Raw genomic sequence first — 19,620 nt, forward strand, 5'->3', positions numbered from 1 at the left:
GAATGAAAGAATATGTCATCATCACTCTCATAAAAGTCTTCATCTTCCCAGTTCCGAACTTTCTTTTTCTGATATACTGCCTTCTGATGCAGTGGGAATCTCACAGTACAGAGAAACGAACAAGCTTCCGCTGACCACTGGATCTTTGCTTCCTTTTTTCTCTCCTAAGTGAATGGCTTCAGCCTGGCATTGTTTTCCAGATGAATCAAACCTCATCCTACAGAACCAAGACCTGTCTGTGCCCCTGCTCATCAAATTCATATCCTAATTTTTCTCTTCCTTGGTTTAAAAAATGGTGGAGGAGCTTTGTTTGGTTATTGATATAAAAGACCTCCCTTTTCTGTGAAAACTCTTAGACAGTAAAGTTCTCTTCAGCTTCAGCTTTCAGAATATCTTCTCTCATTCTTCATGGACAGCCCATCTCATGGTTTTTACTTGTATTTGTTTTCCTTCCAGTGGTATCCATTTCTTCTTCTAAGTCTTCTACTCACATAATCTCCAACATCTTTCATTGCTGCTTGTCTAGTTCCTTCAACTGTGCTGCTGTTCACTTGGATTCAGTCTTTTAGTCTTCTTCTGGTCCTTGCAGGATAAAGTGCTAGTGGTGCCTCCCAAGCAAAGAGCATGCCCCTCATGGACCCAACAATAAGTGCCCTGTGGGATACCACTTTTGCAGAGAGAAGTGTCATCCATGGGTGTTTCACAAATCACTGAAGCAGTGGCAAGTCCTTGGTGATAGCAATACCTTTCAGGGCCAGACACATACTGCAGCTAGATGGTGCCTTAAAAAGCCAGTGACTCATCCCTTTCAATCTATGGGGTCTAAGGATGGTTCTTCTCTTCAGAGTGTCTAGGCTGTAGGGAGTGATGGATCTGCAGCTAAGAAAAGAAGCTGCTGTGGGTGGGAAGATGTAGCTGCTCCTCTTCTAGGTTCTACTCTCCCCCGCTGTCTTGCTAGACATCAGGTTCCCAGGAATCAGGGTATAGCAGCACCATGGGCCTTCCCTTCTTTATCTCCTCAGGTTTTCAGCAACTGGTAGCCGTATACCTTCCCCTGCACCACCTGGACACCCACCAGGCTGGCTTCTTGAAGTCACCATGGAGTGTTTCGATGCCAGAGAATATGTCTGAGAGGAGAGATCATAACTGGTTTTCGATTCATCAGTTCTCTCAAAAACAACAGAAACAAAAACATCAAAATCAGAGCTTCTGTTCATTTGGTAGTGTCATGCAAGACACACATATTGTATTTTTTTCCAAGGATGGAGTTTGATTTGACTTTTTCAGAATATTTCATATGTAATATTCCAGACTGGAAATCATTTGGCCCTTAAAACTCTTTTTGTGTAGCATTTATCCTTTGTAATGGGATAAGAAATTTGAATAAAGCTGGCATGTTGGGCTTTAATACAAAGTAGGGGCTATGAGGCAGAAAAATAATTAAGTATTCTTTATTTATGTTTTATACAAGTAATACCAATCACATTCAATTAACATCAAATGTAATCTTAAAAAGGTAAATATTTATTTAAACTTGATATATGAGAACAAAAAGTGCAATCTCTTCTATTGACATTGTTGGTATGAGAAGATGAGGTCTTCTCCGAGCCCACATATGGGAAACTAGTACTATGAAGCTGTTTCTTAAGTTAAAATGTAGCAAGTTAACATGATTTATTATTAGTTTTTATGTAGGGGAAAGCTAGCTATGAGGTTTTATCAGAAGCATTAGTCTTAAACTCATTCTGTTGGCTATTCCAAAAAATTAACCGTGTTTTCAATTTTTGCTCACAGCCTATACCACCAGTGAGAAATCAGAGGAAGAGACCCTAAGGAGATCTGTCTTAAGCTTAGACAGGATTTTGTCGGCACTTTCCCTTGCTCAATAACACTCTTTTATACCCACTTCACAATGAGGCAAATGTCACATACAAATTCAGAGCAATTGAGCCTCCCAGAACAGCAGATGGGTGAGGGAAGTGTCCTCGGATGATGTCCCTGAACCTGGTGGGAACAGCCTGCCGCTATGGGGCTGTGTGTGCCTGCGAGAATGCATGCATGGCCAAGTGTGCTGCAGTGGCTCTGTGATGATGGGGATCTCCACTGTGTAACTCCACAAGCTCAGGTTTGTGGGACTCAGCCAGGAGGCCAGGAATCTATCTCTGCTCACTTGCACTCATATAGGTTAACAGTGTTTGCAATGTAGTATCTTTCTCCCTAGATATAGTGCCCTGTGAGGGTACCACCTGAGCTCCTTCAACAAGCAGCCTTCAGAGTGATGGATGGGGACTTTACATTATTTTAAGCATATACAATAGAGCCATTTCATTCTTCCTGCACTGGCTATCCCATGAATTATTGTCTGAGTGCTTTAGTATCTTAGTGTAAAGCCAGAGCTTGGAACATTGTCCTAATTTGCTGTATCTTAGGCATAGTGTGGCAGAAGCCCATCCAAATACGAGACAGGAGACCTAGGTTTTGTCTCCACTCTGCTAGAACTTGCAGTTTGTCCTTGGAAAAGTTACTTCAATTTCTTTGTGCGTGTTGAGAAAATTGGACTCAATGATCTCTGAGTGTCCTTTCAACTCTGAGATTCTGTAGTGGGAAGAGCTCATTGTTAACACAAATAGGATTTCTCTAACTCAGGAGTTGTTTATGTGGAATGAAGCTAGAGTTTTGCAATGCTTTGTTTTATTTCTAATATTTCTTTAGACCTTATTTGGTTTATTTGGTCTAATATTCTTAACTACATTGCATTGCCAATATATTTTCTGTATAGAAGTAAATTATCCTGAATTTTTATCTGTATGACATCAAATATATTTGACTGAAATTCTAACTGTGTCTGGAATTGGTGGGTTCTTGGTCTCACTGACTTCAAGAATGAAGCGCGGACTCTCGCGGTGAGTGTTACAGCTCTTAAGGCGGCGCGTCTGCAGTTTGTTCCTTCTGATATTCGGATGTGTTCGGAGTTTCTTCCTTCTGGTGGGTTCGTGGTCTTGCTGGCTCAGGAGTGAAGCTGCAGACCTTCGTGGTGAGTGTTACAGCTCATAAAAGCAGGGTGGACCCAAAGAGTGAGCAGTAGCAAGATTTACTGCAAAAAGCAAAAGAACAAAGCTACCACAGTGTGGAAGGGGACCCCAGCGGGTTGCCACTGCTGGCTGGGCAGCCTGCTTTTATTCTCTTATCTGGCCCCGCCCACATCCTGCTGATTGGTAGAGCCCAGTGGTCTGTTTTGACAGGGCGCTGATTGGTACATTTACAATCCCTGAGTTAGACACAAAGGTTCTCCACCTCCCCACCAGATTAGTTAGATAGAGAGTACCCACACAAAGGTTCTCCAAGGCCCCACCAGAGTAGCTAGATAGAGTGTGGAATGGTGCATTCACAAACCCTGAGCTAGACACAGGGTGCTGATCAGTGTGTTTACAAACCTTGAGCTAGATACAGAGTGCCAGTTGGTGTATTTACAATCCCTGAGCTAGAAATAAAGGTTCTCCATGTCCCCACCAGAGTAGCTAGATACAGAGTGTCCATTGGTGCATTCACAAACCTTGAGCTAGACACAGGGTGCTGATTGGTGTGTTTACAAACCTTGAGCTAGATACAGAGTGCCCAGTGGTGTATTTACAATCCCTGAGCTAGACACAAAGGTTCTCCACGTCCCCACCAGACTCAGGAGCCCAGCTGGCTTCACCCAGTGGATCCCGCACCGGGGCTGCAGGTGGAGCTGGCTGCCAGTCCCGCGCCGTGCGCCTGCACTCCTCAGCCCTTGGGTGGTTGATGGGACTGGGCGCCGTGGAGCAGGGGGCGGCGCTCATCCGGGAGGCTTGGGCGCACAGGAGCCCATGGAGGGGGTGGGAGGCTCAGGCATGGCCGGCTGCAGGTCCTGAGCCCTGCCCCGCGGGAAGGCAGCTAAGGCCCGGTGAGAAATGGAGCACAGCGGCGGTGGGCTGGCACTGCTGGGGGACCCAGTACACCCTCTGCAGCCGCTGGCCCGGGTGCCAAGCCCCTCATTGCCCGGGGCTGGCAGGGCCGGCTGCTGCTCCGAGTGCGGAGCCCGCCAAGCCCACGCCCACCCGGAACTCCAACTGGCCTGCAAGCGCCGCGCTGCCCCGGTTCCCCGCTCGCCCCTCTCCCTCCACACCTCCCTGCAAGCTGAGGGAGCCGGCTCTGGCCTTGGCCAGCACAGAAAGGGGCTCCCACAATGCAGTGGCTGGCTGAAGGGCTCCTCAAGTGCCGCCAAAGTGGGAGCCCAGGCAGAGGAGGCACCCAGAGCGAGCAAGGACTGTGAGGACTGCCAGCACGCTGTCACCTCTCATAACTATGCTGACTGATGGGGTCAAGTGACAGGTGAGTTTTCTCCTAGACTCTTGGATTCTACAAGGATTGGATCAGGAAAACTCAAGGTAGGGGCACCAGCACATCTCTACCAAGCACCCACCATTATTCCTGGGCACATTTCATAGTGCACAGGTGGATGGGGGAATTGGATGGTGGCACACAAAAAGCACCAACAAAAAGCATACTTTTTGTTATATTTAGATCTAATCCTTCACATGTGAATTACGTTTAAAGAGGAAACATAGCATAAACTGAGTAATATATGTACACTGAAGTTTTAACCCTTCTTCATTTGTGAATAAATATGCAGAAAGAGATATAGAAGACAGAATGGGAGAAAATAATAAAAGATTTTTACTTGTGGAAAAGAGTAGCTGTGCAAATAAAAATAGTTTAGCAAACATGAGTCTGAGTCAATTCGTTTTAGTATCAAGTAGATAAGTAGGTAGATAGATGAAATAATTTTGGCTACTAATCAGCTTTAGAATAAAAATATATTCTTTTTATTATTTTGATCAGGTTTAAATTTGCACCAAAACCAGTTATGATTTTTTAATTGAAATTTCATTATTGACTAGTATACATAAATGTATGTTTAATAGATGATTGCAGTGGCTAGTAAGGAACAGCTAATTCTTTCACCTGGCATAGCTTTTCCTTGAGTAATTATTTTATAATTAGTACTAATTTATAGTAATGAAATGTCTTCCTAGTGAAGGAAATACTGAATAAGGTATTGACAGACAGCAAATGTTGAATAAATGAATGAGTATAATTTTAAAGCAATAATTAAATTCATGTTAGTTTGACAGTGAAATACATCGTGTACAAAATTTTCGGAATACATGGTGTTTTTTACAGAAATATTATGCATTTGTATTGCAAACACAGAGATAGAAATACTGCAAGTATATGATAAAAACTGTATATTTTTCTGCTGATTTAATATATGTTTAGGATCTATGAAACTAGGTGAACATTTCAAACATTCAATCTAGTTAATGTTATTAAATATTATACAGCTTAAAAATATATTCCATGTTTGAACAGCTAATGATGATAATACTGTTCATCATTAGAATTTCACAAGTCAGGGCATGACGAAAGTGAGGAGCTAACTAGAAAGTTCTGCCCTAGATTTATTTTAGCACTGGTAGTCAGAAATAGGTTGCCTTTACCAGATCCTATCATTTCAACCTATGGATTTATTATTAAGGTCTTTGTATTATCACAGATAAAAATACATATCTATGTTTGTATGTAGCCTAGAACAAGAACTAAAATATAACAAATTAAAATAGAGAATAAAAATTATCTATATTATTTACAAAAAGATGTTCTGAAGAGAACAACAGAGAACAAAATATCTCATGTGTCTCATATTCTAATTATCAGTTTATCAGAGGCATTTGGGAAAGCAGAGGATCACTGTGAATTGAGGCTGTTGAAGTTGACGTAAAAAACTATAGCCTCTGGCCAGGCGTGGTAATCCCAGCACTTTGGGAGGCTGAGACGGGTGGATCACCTGAAGTCAGGAGTTCAAGACCAGCCTGGCCAACATGGTGAAACACCGTCGCTACTAAAAACACAGAAATCAGCTGGGCGTGGTGGCACACTTCTGTAATCCCAGCTACTCGGGAGGCTGAGACAGGATAACTGTTGGAACCCAAGAGGCGAAAGTTGCAGTGAGCTGAGATCGCACCACTGCACTCCAGCCTGGGTTACAGAGCAAGATTCCGTCTCCAAAGAAAAAAGAAAACTATAGCTTCTGAGCTGGGATTCAGTGGGTATGTAAGAGTCACAGGGTAAACAGATCTACCCTGGATTTTGTGAAAAATATAAGCAAAGGGAAGTAAGCACAGCTTGCAGTACCACCATCTAATAGAAATGTCAGCCACAAATGCAAGCCACATGGGTAATTTTACATTTTCTAGTGGCCACATTAAGAAAAGTAAAAACGAACAAGTGAAGTTAAATTTAATAACATATTTAATGTAACCCAGTATATTCAACATATGATCTGAACTAGTAATTAATATAAAAATTATTAATGAGATATTTTACATTTTCAGATAATGCTTCTGAAATCCAGTATGTATTTTATACTGATAGCCTGTCTCAAAATGGACTGAGTGCCCTCCAAGTGTTCAGTATCGACATATGGCTGGTGGGCGTGGAAGGTCAGCTTCAGCCTCTCTCCTCAGGCCTGACTGGCTATGTGTTTTCATAAGTGAAGAATTTCCTAGTGAATTCACGTGATGTGTTCATCAGAGAATAAGAAACACAAACCATACTGATAGTTTAGAATAATGTACAAATTTTATAAAAGGCTAAGCGAAAAGACCCCTGTCTCGTTAGGCCTCTCTGCTGCATTTGCCACTGTAGACTACTTCTTAAAACTACCCACTGATGCCTTCTCTCCTATTTCAGTGACGAGTGCACATTTTGCTTCTCAGTTAGGTCCTCTTTTTCTGCCCTTCAATGTTAGTGTTTTACAAGGTACTTTTTTTTAAACCCCTTCTTTGTTCTCATTCTACAGGCTTTCCCAGGAGTATTTCAAGCTCTCATATATGCTGATGTTACTCAAGTCGTACCTCTAAGCTTTGCATCTGTTTTAAACTCTTCACAAGCTCATCATCCTTCCTTTGCCACGTATTCCTCTAGTCCATATTTCATGTTGTCATCACCATTTGTTCAATTAGAAACCCGATGGTGAGCCTTGATACTTCCCACACTCTTGCTAATAATCAGCAAATCCTGCTGATTTTACCAACTAACTATATATTGGTCCTTCCATTCCTACATTTCTACTGAAACTGTTTCACTTCCTTTCCCTACTATCTATTTCTTGGAAAGAGGCAAAGATCTTCATTGATTCCCTGTTCCGTTAATCATATACCCTCAAACCCATTCTCCCAACTTCTAACAAGGGTATGTAAAATGAACATCGATCATCTTTACTCTCTTGCTTAAAACATTTCAGTGGCTGCCACTGCCTAAAGAAAAAGGTCCAGGGCCTCTAGTCCTCTTTATTCCCTTGTTCTTTAATTTTATTCCCTTATTACTTTCTGAATCAAACTTCACACCCTATCAATACAGAACTCCATGTAGCTTGCCACAAACATCAAGCAGTGTGTGCCTGTTGAACCATGTGAATCATGTTTACATAACTCCTTTTGCCCTTCACTTTCTTCAGCCCTGGACTCTTATTCAGCTATCAAGAGCCCACATGTGTATCAAATCATTTTTTAAGGGTTATAAATTGACCACCATCAAAAACTGCTTCAGACTAAAATGGATTCTCTTGTTACAGCTATTGCAGTATTCAACATATATATTAAATTATCTTATGTAATATGGCTCCACCACTAAGTTGTACCTATGTAGAGGGTAGTAATCAGTCATGTCCTATCTCCTTTTGTATCTCTGATATATAGCACAGCACTTTTTATAAGGATTTTCTGAACTCAACTGCAGTCAGGCTAGAAACACAACCATTTTGTATGTTCACTCTCACATACAAACTTGTGTTCACATGTACACGTAAACAGAGTCAGGGCTACTTAGGTTAAACACAACACATATGAAGAGACCAAAATATTTTCTCAAATTAAAAGTTGAATATATGTGACAGCGATGCAGCTCCCACAAAACTTGATTTGTGTTTCGACTGCCTTATTTAAAAATTATATGACACTTTCAACTCTAAAATTCCTTGTCTGCACCTGAAACATTGCCTTTAGTTTTTGGTAAACAGACACAAAAAGAGCCATGGTGATTAGTGTTGAAATATCCTCATACGATCCACGGTACCAATTAACCTCTCTAACCCTCAGTCTCCTCATCTGCAAAATGAGGAAATTAGGCCTCTAAGAACCTTCTTGGATCTCAGATTTTTTTAATTAAATGCCGTGTCAAGATGAGGAATAAAGAACAGAAGGAATAGAGTGAGAAGAAATAAAACAAAACTTGCTTACCTCTCAATGTGTGCTTCATGCACCTATTAAAACACAGATACATCATTTTGATTAAAACAATTTTATGAATCTAAACTTTTCAAAATGCATGTTTATATGACATTACAGAAATACAGAAGGTGAATATATTTTATTCTTTATAAGTCCAATAGGTATTAAGTAACAATGCCCATAAACATTAATAATCTTGGTTTTATTTTTCTATCCCCAAGATAGAAAGAGTTGCTCTAAGATAATGTTGAATCTGATAGGAATTTAATTCCTTATGTGGCCATTCCCAGAAAATCAATGGGATAATGCTGAGATGTCAGTGCACTTTCATTTTGTTAGTCATGTCATGTATTAAAATCTTCATATTATTGTATGTGAAGTTCTGAGAGCCATTAAAAATATATGAACTCACTATGGCCTTAAGTGGTACCTAGAACATTTTTGTGTGCATTGTTAGTGTGCAATAAATTATTATTAGCTGAATTATGAACATTCTAGTAAAAAGTGTTCCATGAAGCATAATGGTATAGTTTTAGAAACATCACCAATGACCAAAAATACACTGAAAAGCAAAGTTTATGATGACAGTAGATAGAGTGGTCTCTGCTATTTTGGCAGTTTCTGTAGGTAAACATTAGTTTAATTAAATACTCTTTTATGTAAAGAGCAGTATTTATTGAAAAGATGCTGACAGTACAGTATGAATAAAATAAAAATAGACAGCTCACTCTTCTTTTCATCCCATGTCCAAAATAACTTCCTGGATGAAACCATTGATCATAGTTTGGTATGTAAAGATCTCCATACTTTCTATGTTCTTGTAATGGGATGTCAAGTGTAACTTTTCCCATTCTACTGGAATTATTAGAAGCTGGAACTGAGAGCAAAAGGGTACATGCTGACAATTAGAGCAAATGTCTTAACCTCTCTGATCTTCAGCTTCTTCGTGTATACAGTGGGAACAAAAATGCATTTTCTTCCTAACTCATAGTATTTTTTCTTTTAATTGATATAATGCATGCAAAAGCAGTCTATAATTATAAATCATTACATAAATAGGATATTATTCTGATTTATGTAGAATGAAAATAAGCTTTCCACAATATAATGCCAAAAACAAGTAAGGAGTCCTTTAAACCTATAAAAATATAATAGGCTTAAATACATTAATTAATTTGAATGTAAATTTTGTGTTGAAATAAGTCAAAATGCCTGTTCAACTGAAGAGCTTTTACTAAAACCAATACTTTTTAATATTTCAAAAACTATTTATGAAATTGCCACATATTATATAGCCTTTAAAACTTATTATAATGTTTTTTCTCTTGTTTCAAAATAATCTATTAAGTGAACTTTAGAATATAATCACATGCTGTACATTACCCTTATAGCAATAAAAGGCATGGACAAATACAGAAAATAATGTGCCTAAAATGGAAATAGTTGCAATTAGCTTGTGGAACTGCAACTTTTCAACACTTTACAAGTTTTTTTGTTTAAAACATGTATTATTGTGTATCTCTTTTAATTTAAATACAGGGAAAAGTGAGAGAAAATCGAAGTTCTAGAAGTTACTTCTTTACTATACGATAAACTAGGAGATTAAAAAATCTGCATATACTCATATAAGAAGTTATCTCAATCATCCTCTTTGTCTTACTTTGTTCAGACTGTTATAACAAAATGCTATAAACTGAGTGGGTTACAAACAACAGAAATTTGTTTTTGAAAGTGTAGAAATTCAAGTTTGGTGTCTGGTGAGGGCCTGCGTTCTGATTCACGTATGATGTCTTCTTGCGGTGTCTTCCAGTGGCAGAAGGGTCTAGCTCTCTCTCTGGAACCTCTCTCATAAGGGTACTAATCCCTATCATGAAGGCGGAGCCCTTATGACCTAATGACTTCCCAAAGGTCCCACCCCCTAATTACCATCACCTTGAGGGTTAGGATTGCAACATGTGAATTTGAACACTCAATCTACAGCAGTCCTATCATAGCACATCTCTAAAAACATAGTGGGAGTTAAAGGGGGAAAGGGATTCTTTCCATAGTGTCTTTGGACTTCAGTAATACTGTTTGTTTGTCTTTGCTTTTTAACATTATTTCCTCAAGACCAGAGCTCACAGTAGCTTGAAAAATTTTGAACTCTTGCTCAGACCCTCCTTAATTTGGGGCAGGAAATGTTTTTTAGCTTTGTAGGAATCTATCATTGGATAAAGTGTTTGAAGAAAAATCGTGTTTACCGAAGTGTCTGTTTTCCTGTCACTTCTCTTCTTTATGTCAGGGACATAGAGAGGACCAGGCCCAGACCTACCTTCCCAAAAATACAAGTCTAACCAAGAAGGCAAAAGACTTGGATGTCAGCATGTCAGCATGAATACTGTCTTCAACGCATGGATGCTAGCTAGATAGAATATTCATTCTTCATGTTAAAATTGCACCAGCTGTATTGAGTGGGGGTCTGAGGGGACATAGCATGGTGAAAGTTGAGGCTGAAGGGGTCAGAAAAGCCTAGAGCAGCACATCCAGAAGCTTCAGAATTGTTCTGTGGGAAATAAGTGGCCATGGAATGGTTGAAACAGGAGGTCACCCAAGCAACCAAAAAGAATAGGCCAAGGGGGGGGCCATAGAGACAGGAGAACAAGAATCCCAGGGATTGAAGAACACTAAGTCCAGTCAATTTTCTTTGCATCTAGGGAAACTGAGGGCAAGAGAGGAAAAGAGACTTGTCCATGGTCACCAGTTGGCTTCTGAGGTTCAAAATAAGGGGGATGGGGAAATCCAAAAAAGATCTGTTCTTACTCTCTGAAAAGGACAAGCAAGTGATCATGGGGTCACTAATTGGAGCAACCAAGGACTAGATGGGCCACTTTGGGGGTTTGGTGGGTAGGAAACGGCAGCAGCAGGAATGTTTATTTTGATCAGCTTCTCTCATTTCATCTCCTCCTCCTACCCTCTCCCGCTGAGAAAGCTTCCCTATGTGCTGGCTGTAGACACCCCCTCCCCGCAACACACCTGCCCTGGCCCCACACAGCCACAGTGCTGGGTCACTGCCAAGGCACAGGACAGCCAGATGACTCATGCAACTGGCAAATCTACAAAGAGTAGATTTCTGCTCTTAACTAAGGCCTGCAGAGGCTGCAGCAGCCCAGAATCCATCTCCATAAACATCTTCCTGTAACTCCACCTCCTTTAGACTGCAGACAGGGTTAGCAGGTCTGAAAGGGGGCAAAGCAGGGGCCTGCAGGGCCCAGGCATAGGGGTCAGGGTGGCTATGCCCTGCTGCTGTCCCAGCCTGTGGAGATGCTGCCTCTCTTCACATCTGATCGTTCCCATCTTCCATTAAGCTCTGTCCATGGGCTATTTGGATTTTACTTTTCAGCTGAACTGAACATTCAACTTAGTAAAACTGTATTTATCACTGCATTATGTTTCATGAATTTTAGTTTTATATATATGTAAATGCACTAGATTAAATTCCAAAAGCTGCCATTTTAATTGGATTTAAATATTACCAAACTTTATGAAAAACTGGAAATTTTCTTATTCACAAATAGCCAAAATTGACAGGGATGACACATAAAATAGCCTCAAAATGCTATTAAAAGCACATCTTTTCCCAGATAATTTTACTTCATGAGACTGATCTGGAGCTCTGATCTCTATAATCTGTCTAGTTTTTAGATACGTTAGTGTTTAGTCTTTAAACTGGACAAAAAATATTGTGAAAGATAATTCCAAAATCAGCCTGCAACCCATTGCATCTCAGTGGATTTGGCAGCCTGATCTTTTCTCTGGTGTAACCCTGGCATCCCTGGTTTATTTAATTCTTTAAACTTTAATTTAAAAACAGCAGGAAAAGCCAAGAAGATAAGGCAGATGAAAATCCCTTTATAGCCTGAAATACAGTGAATACCAGTTTGAGAGAATGAGAACAAATTTTGTTCAAAAATGAGTGTGACCCATGAAAATATATTTCTTGTGGTCTATCATTTTGCAGAGAGAAACTATACCAATCTTTTGTCTTGTTGCACTAGAAATATCAGAATCAAGCATCTGAAAAACTTGTTTATCAGAAATACAATTCTTTTACCTAGCTTTTTCCCCCTTTCCCAGTATTATTTCAGCTTGTTGTTAAATCTACTGTATTGTGGTGTCAGATTCATAAGCTTGTAATGCAATCTCCACTGAATGATGTGGCCGTTTCAATAATGTAGCAAATATGAGAATTTTGCTGTTGGTTTGTTGAAGGGCAAATTAACCTTCTAGCAATCTTCTGTGATATAGAAGTGATCTATTTGTAATAAAACTATAACTTGAATTGGGATCCAGAGGTTAATAAAAACAAGACACACTACCTAGCCCAGTGCCCTGTACATCAGATGCATTGAATACATGTTTACTGCATGTATAGATGAATAAATAAATAAGTAAATGAAAAAAGAAAGTGTTTGGGGAGGAGGAAAATAAAATAATGACTTTTAATACTAAAGAATATTTCTAGAAATTAATCTTGATAAAAATTTTTTAATAATTTCCATCTTTTCCACTGGTATACTTAGTACATTTTAAGCTCAATTTCTTTATTGGGATAGACAAATAAAATATGCAGGTTTACTTATTTGGTTGTATTAACTTATTTTCATGAACCAAGCACAATTATGGACCATCACAACAAGGCAGTTTTGCTGTGTCTCACAAGGAGAATTTTTGGAAGGACCAGTGGTCCCTGAAAGTTTGCAAACTAGAGGCAGAAAACAAGGAAAGAGTGAAACTATAAATCACAGGAACAAATGCATTCACCCAGGACATGCACTCTGCTTTTTCCACCATAGAGTGAAACAGCTGTCTTCTGTGTTTACCTTTCCTACTGTTGGCGGCATTATCATTCTCCCAGTCATCCCATCACAGAACTTGGAGCTCATTTTACAGCTTCCACAAAACACTGCCTGGCTGCTTTAGTTTGTCTTCTCCCCTGGAAATTCTGGCTTAAATTTTTGTACACCAAGAACACAGTCCCTTAAAGAGAAAGGTTGACTCTCTGACCCATGCTTCTCCTTCTCCCTGAAATTCGTATAAGTTCAGGTAGTCTTGAGTCATGCCAGGGTCCAAAGACCTTCAAAGAACAATTTATCTATGACCACTCTGTCTTCACTCCACCTTATTTGTTTGATGCTCTTAGCTGATCTTGATTTCTGACTTTCTTACAAACCTAGCTTTGTCTCAATGTTCAGACAGGTGTCCCCCTGCATTCTGCTTATTCCAGGGTGGAGAACATACGACACTGCCCTTCTTGTTCTGATATATGACATATGTGTTCTAATATATGACATATCTCCTATCCTTTTTCCATGACTTTACAATTGCTGGTGGCACACCCCCTGGCGTGTTAACCAGAATTCATAATCTCTGCTGAGGTTATCCTGCTGTTCTTTAAGATCCTTCTTTAAGTTATATCTACTAAAGTCTCCTATTATGACTCCACAACTCTTCACAGCTCTTTTTATTTTTCTCAGATGCAGGTGAATATTGTCTCTTGTACTAACTAGTGTCAGTATCAATGGTGCAAGACTGGTGATGGAGTAATAACTGGTGCTGTAATTGTCATTTTCTGAGTACGAAAAGATGCCTGTGTGGTCCTGAAGTCTTCAAGTGCACTGTGCATTATTTATATACTAAATAAATAGGACAATTTTACTCCTTAAATAAGCATATAATGTTAGGATTTATAAAATAGAAATGCTTCAGTTGTGGAATTCAGATTAACTTGTGTCATTATTTACTTCTTCCATAGGTGCACAGTAATAGTACTAGCAGCAGAATTGCTGTTATGTGCAATTTGAGACATCCCACACACCTTTTCCATACTGATATAGGTCATCAAATATACCCAATATATGATGAGAGACTTTCTGATTATTCATCATTATTGGGTCAACTGCTGCTCATAGAATTTTGCTTGTATTTTCTTTATTTGCTCTCACAAGTAGAACCTATTAGCAGGATGTATTACTATCCTTGTTTTGGAAATGAGAACAATAGAGCAAAAAGACTTAAGTAATTCACCTAAGCTCACACTATAAGTAATTGAAGAGAGATAGGAAATCAAGCAGTTTTACTGGAGAGCCAGTGCTCTTAAGCACTTTACCTCATAGAGTTTTTTTCCCTGTATGCCAAGGTTTGTATCAAATTCACTATTGGCTTATATCAATTTGGCTATTAATAAATATTTTTTGACAGTGATGATGAGAATGCCAAAAGATATCACAGATAGTTCTGGCAGCAGGAGAAAAAAAAAAAAAAAGAAAACTCGAGGCTGTGTGTGTGTGTGTGTGTGCGTGTGCGTGTACATAAGCCAAAAAGCAAACATTACTTAGAAAGTTAATCAATATTTTGTTAAGCACCTAGTAGACGTTGGCATTGTATTCACTGGAAACCAACCATGGTTGCTTCCCTGAAACAGTGTCTAGTCAAGTTAGGGAGACAGTCAAAAGTAATGTTTTGTGGGTAGTAGAGGTGTCATAGGACACCTTAGGAAGCATAGAACATTCATAGCAAGGAAGGCTTCTGGCCATACATAGCGGGGAAGACTTCTGGAAGAACAAAACAATTAAGCTCAGAAGTAAGGAGATAAGTCAAACTTTTTCACGTTAAAGGGTCCTGATGGAGAGTGATCAGCCCGTGCAGAGAGAGAAAAAAGTGTACTGGTAATTGTGAAGGGTTGCTGTTGTGCAAAGCAGGAGTGGCGGGGAGGGGTCTGAAGTGATCTATTTATAAAATGTTTTTATAACTTTCTATGAAAATCCTTCATCCTCTGGGAATGAGTCTGTAGAAATGGTGGGCACCAGTAACAGTGTTTTTCCCACCTGACTCTGCCCTGTAGCCACTGTTGATAGATCTAAGGGTGGGCAAGTGACCCAAAGTGCCACATTTGAAGTCTTTCCTAGGATTTCTTAAACTGGCACCAATAAGAGCAAAGCATTTCCTTCCCAGTGATTTGAACTTCTAAGTCAGTGTAACATAAGAAGTCTTTGTTTCTTCTCATAGAATAGAAGATGATTTGGAGTAAGAGAGAAGCAAGAATAAGAAACAAAGTGAGTACTGGAAAAATGTTTCTCCCGAGAAACAAGGTCCAGGAGAAACCGTGGATATTTATGATGCTCCAGGTTTATCCTTTCAAATTTCCAATTTGCCTAAGTGTTTAGAGTTGGATTCTTGCTCCTTGAACCCAAAGAATCAAACAATAAAATGATGGGTTAAATTGGTGCAATGTGTGTTGTATGTGTATGAGACCGGAACCCTCTAAGAGCTCAAAGTGGCAAGGGGCAGAGGTAATATAAAGTTATGTTTTCTAGTAGGTCAGTACATATCATGAGCATAGAGAAAAAATGTTGATTTAGGACAGAACATCCGAAATAAAGAAATATCATGAGATCTCTTCTTAAAAGAGCTTCAGAATTTGTTTTTATTATCAGAAATTCTTTGGTGGCAAAAGCAATTCACATCTGGAGCAGAATGTAAGCCATAAGGAAGACATAACCTTAGAGTCAAGGTACAGAGAATTTTCATATATCCCTTACCCTCACACATGTGTAGCCTCCTTGATTGTCAACCTCCCTGTCCAAGCAATACATGTGTTTCAACTGATGAATCATACATTGATACATCATTGTCACCCAGAAAGCATAGTTTACCTTATGATTCACTCTTGGCCTTGTACATTCTGTGGGTTTGGATAAAGGTATAACGACATGTACCCACCATTATAGTGTCATACAGGGTAGTTTCACTGCCGTAAAAATCTACTGTGATCTGCTTACTCATTTCCTCTTCCCCCAACTTCTGGCAACCATTGATGTTTTTACTCCATAGTTTTGTCTTTTCCAGAATGTCATATAGTTGGAATTATATAGTATGTAACATTTTCAGATTAGCTTCTTTTACTTAGTAACATGCACTTAAGCTTCTTCCATGTGTTTTTGTGGCTTGATAGCTCATTTCTTTTTAGCGCTAAATAATATTCCATTGTCTATGTGTAGCATCATTTTTTAATCCATTCATCTACTAAAGAACATCTTGGATACTTTCAAGTTTTGGCAATTATTAATAAAGTTATAAGCATTCCTGTGCAGGGGTATGTGTGTATGTGTGTGTACACTAGTTTTCAACTCCTTTGGGTAAATAGCAACGAATTTGATTAGTGAATTATATAGTAAGAAAATGTTTAATTTTGTAAGAATCTGCCAAACTGTCTTCCAAAGTGGGTGTACCATTTTGCATTCCCACCAGCAACAAATGAGAATACTTGTTGCTCCACATCCTTGCAAGGATTTGATGTTGTCAGTGTTTTTGATTTGGGTCATGCTACTCGGTGTGTGATAGTATCACATTGTAGTTTTAATTTGCATTTCTCTGATGATCATATGATGAGGAGCATCTTTTTATATGCGAATTTGTCATCTGTATATCTAGAATAGTGAGCCCAGAAATAGACCCACATAAATATATACTTTCTCTACTGGTCTTTGACAAATGAGCAAAGGCAACACAATGGGGAAAAGGTAGTGTTTACTATAAGTAATGCTAGAACAACTGGACAACCACACTTAAAAAAAAATGAATCACGACACATACCTTAAACTCTTCACAAAAATTGACTCACAGTGGATCATAGAACTAAATATAAAATCCTAAACTGTAAAACTCCTAGAGGATAGCATAGAAGAAAATTGAGATAATTTAGAGTTTAGTGATGACTTTTTAGATACAACACCAATGGCATGATCAATGAAATTAATAACTGAGCTGGATTTCATTATAACTTAAATTTTCTTCTCTGTTAAAGATATGTCCAAGAGAATAAAAAGAGAAGCAACATACTGGAAAAAAAGATTTGCAAAACACATGTCTCATGAAAGACTGTTATCCAAAGTACAAAAGGAAGTCTTAAAAACCAAGTTACCAAAGAACACTTTAAAAATGAGTCAAAGATTTTAATGGATACCTCATCCATTATATGATTACCTTAGGCATAATTTGAATGAGTTTCCTTAGACACAGATTTTACTCTGCTTAGTGTCATTAAATAGCCTAGTGTCTTCTGACACTGGGAAGTGCTCAGAGATGGAGGTATGTACTGGAACTAGGAGTCACAGAGTCATAGAGAGTATTTTCCTCCTCTACAGCCCAGTTGTATCTACTAATGTACTTTTTACCCAAATCGCTGACTTTGCTTGCCCAGCACAGAAGAGTGGTGAGTTAGAAAAGTGAATCAAGGTTTGATACTCAGTAAAGCCCAAATTGAGAGATGAAAGAGTAAGTGTTATTGTTGAAGTGGTGGAATTGGAGCTGAAGATGAACTTGTCAAGGAAGCCCCTGTTTGAAGTGTCTTTGGAATACATGCTAGTTGGTGTGACCAATAGACAACTGATAGATATATGGTGTCTAAATCTTCAGATGTAATGTGGCTGGAGGTGAAGAATCAAAACTTGGTGCATGTAGATGATAATTTCTGCGAAAGGACTGTAAGAGATTGCTCAGGAGAGCACATGGCACATCAACAAACTGGGGAAGGTCAGGCATGACCAGCCTCTTATTAATATAAACAAAAATCTCTTTTTTAGGTTTCATGGAAGAACTGCTTATTTAATCTTTAATAATAATAAATGTGCTCTTTTAAACATTTTTACTGAAGACCCTTGATGTTTTCATTCTACCACGACATACACACCACTATCTTCTTTTGTCCAGAGCCCAGGTGAAATCTAACCACCCGTGACTAAAATAGTGAGTTTAGGAAATACTGACTTCACCTTCTATATCCATTACTTTCCTGACTAATTTCCATTTACTGGTATCCTTCTTTGACTCCCTGTCTACCTAGAATGACTACGAAGTAACAAGCTTGGGAAAAAGCTGATACTTTTAGTCAGATACGTCTTCCAATGCCTTTTAAATGATACTGCAAAGAAAGCTGCAGAGTTTCCCTGGGCTTAAAGCCAGCTCTGCTAGAATCCTTCCTAGACTATTTTATCTAAAGACGTTCTCTCATTGGATACCCCTCTGTTTGAACACATTTCTTTAAGCTTGGCACAGAAATAAAAGAAAGATTTCACATGGCATAGTAAGCTGAATAATGGTCCCCAAAGGTATCAGGTACTAATCCTTGGAAGCTGTAAGTGTTATTTAACTTGGGGAAAAAAAGTGTCATTTCAGATGCGATTAAAATAAGAATTTTGAGATGAGGGGGTTATCCTTGATTATGTGGTTGGTCCCTAAATGTCACAAGTATCCTTATAAGAGCAAGGCAGAAAGAAATTTGACGTATACACAGAAGAGAAGACAATGTGTACATGGAGCATAGAGAGATTTGAAGGTGCTGAACTTCAGAAAGATAGAAGTGATATGGCCATACATCCAGGAATGTTGGCAACCACTAGAAGCTGGAAGAGAAAAGGAAGGAGACTTCCCTAGAGCCTCCAGAGGAAGCATGGCCCTGTAACACCTTGATTTTGGCCCAGTAATGCTGACTTCGGACTTCTGGCTTTCAGAAAATGTGAGAGAATAAATTGCTTTTGTCTTCAACCACCAAGTTTGTCGTCTTTTTTTTACAACACCCACACGAAACTAATATACATGAGACCAAAACCTACCTTTTATGTGCTTCTCTGTCCCCTTTGCCCATCGTTTATATCTAGTTGGTCTTGCTCTGTATATGACCTTCCACATGTATTTATGTAAATTTTATTTTAATTGCAACCTGTCTGTATTTCAGATTCAGCTCTGTGCTCTGTTCAGTCCACAATATCATCCTGGAGGAAAAAAGAAAAAAGAATGCATAAGGAGCAAACTTTATCAAGCAGTAGCCACTCACACTAAAAATGAAAACGATAAATCAGTGTGTATTTTTCAGAAATAAAATTGTTATTTAAAAAAATTCAGGTTAAGTTAAACAAGAGATAGATATTCTATAGTAGAAAAATTATTGATTCCCAAGTTTTCTGTTATGATTTTATAATACGTGATCTTTCCCATAGGCACTTGAGTTTTTGTATGCATATTGTGACAGTCAGGGTGTCAGTGATAGCAGATATCCATGTAGCAGGGTCACTGGTGCTTGCCAACTATTTTAATCCTCCAAACACACATTTCCTGGCACCTTTTCATTTAAGTATGCCATGCCCATGTCAATGAAATATGAGCAGCAGTGACACATGTCAGTCTTTGCCTGAGGCAGTTAAATTTCTTAGGGCTATTTTCCAGGGGCTCTGCTTCTCTATAGCAGTGACCAAGGAGAGCATAGGTAGCAGAC

At 38.9% G+C, this 19,620-nt stretch overlaps 1 long non-coding RNA gene across 1 annotated transcript; it reads right to left on the reverse strand.

Moving 5' to 3' along the window:
- Positions 1–1,645: 1,645 nt before the first annotated feature.
- On the reverse strand, positions 1,646–19,075 carry LOC134740014 (uncharacterized). Its single transcript, XR_010127217.1, has 3 exons — positions 18,962–19,075; positions 8,322–8,344; positions 1,646–3,094 (listed from the first exon to the last, which is right to left on the reverse strand). It is a non-coding gene; the product is annotated as an uncharacterized LOC134740014 (long non-coding RNA).
- Between the last annotated feature and the right edge of the window lie 545 nt (positions 19,076–19,620).

The sequence above is a fragment of the Pongo pygmaeus genome, chromosome 1, assembly GCF_028885625.2.
Source record: "Pongo pygmaeus isolate AG05252 chromosome 1, NHGRI_mPonPyg2-v2.0_pri, whole genome shotgun sequence".
NCBI lineage: Eukaryota > Metazoa > Chordata > Mammalia > Primates > Hominidae > Pongo > Pongo pygmaeus.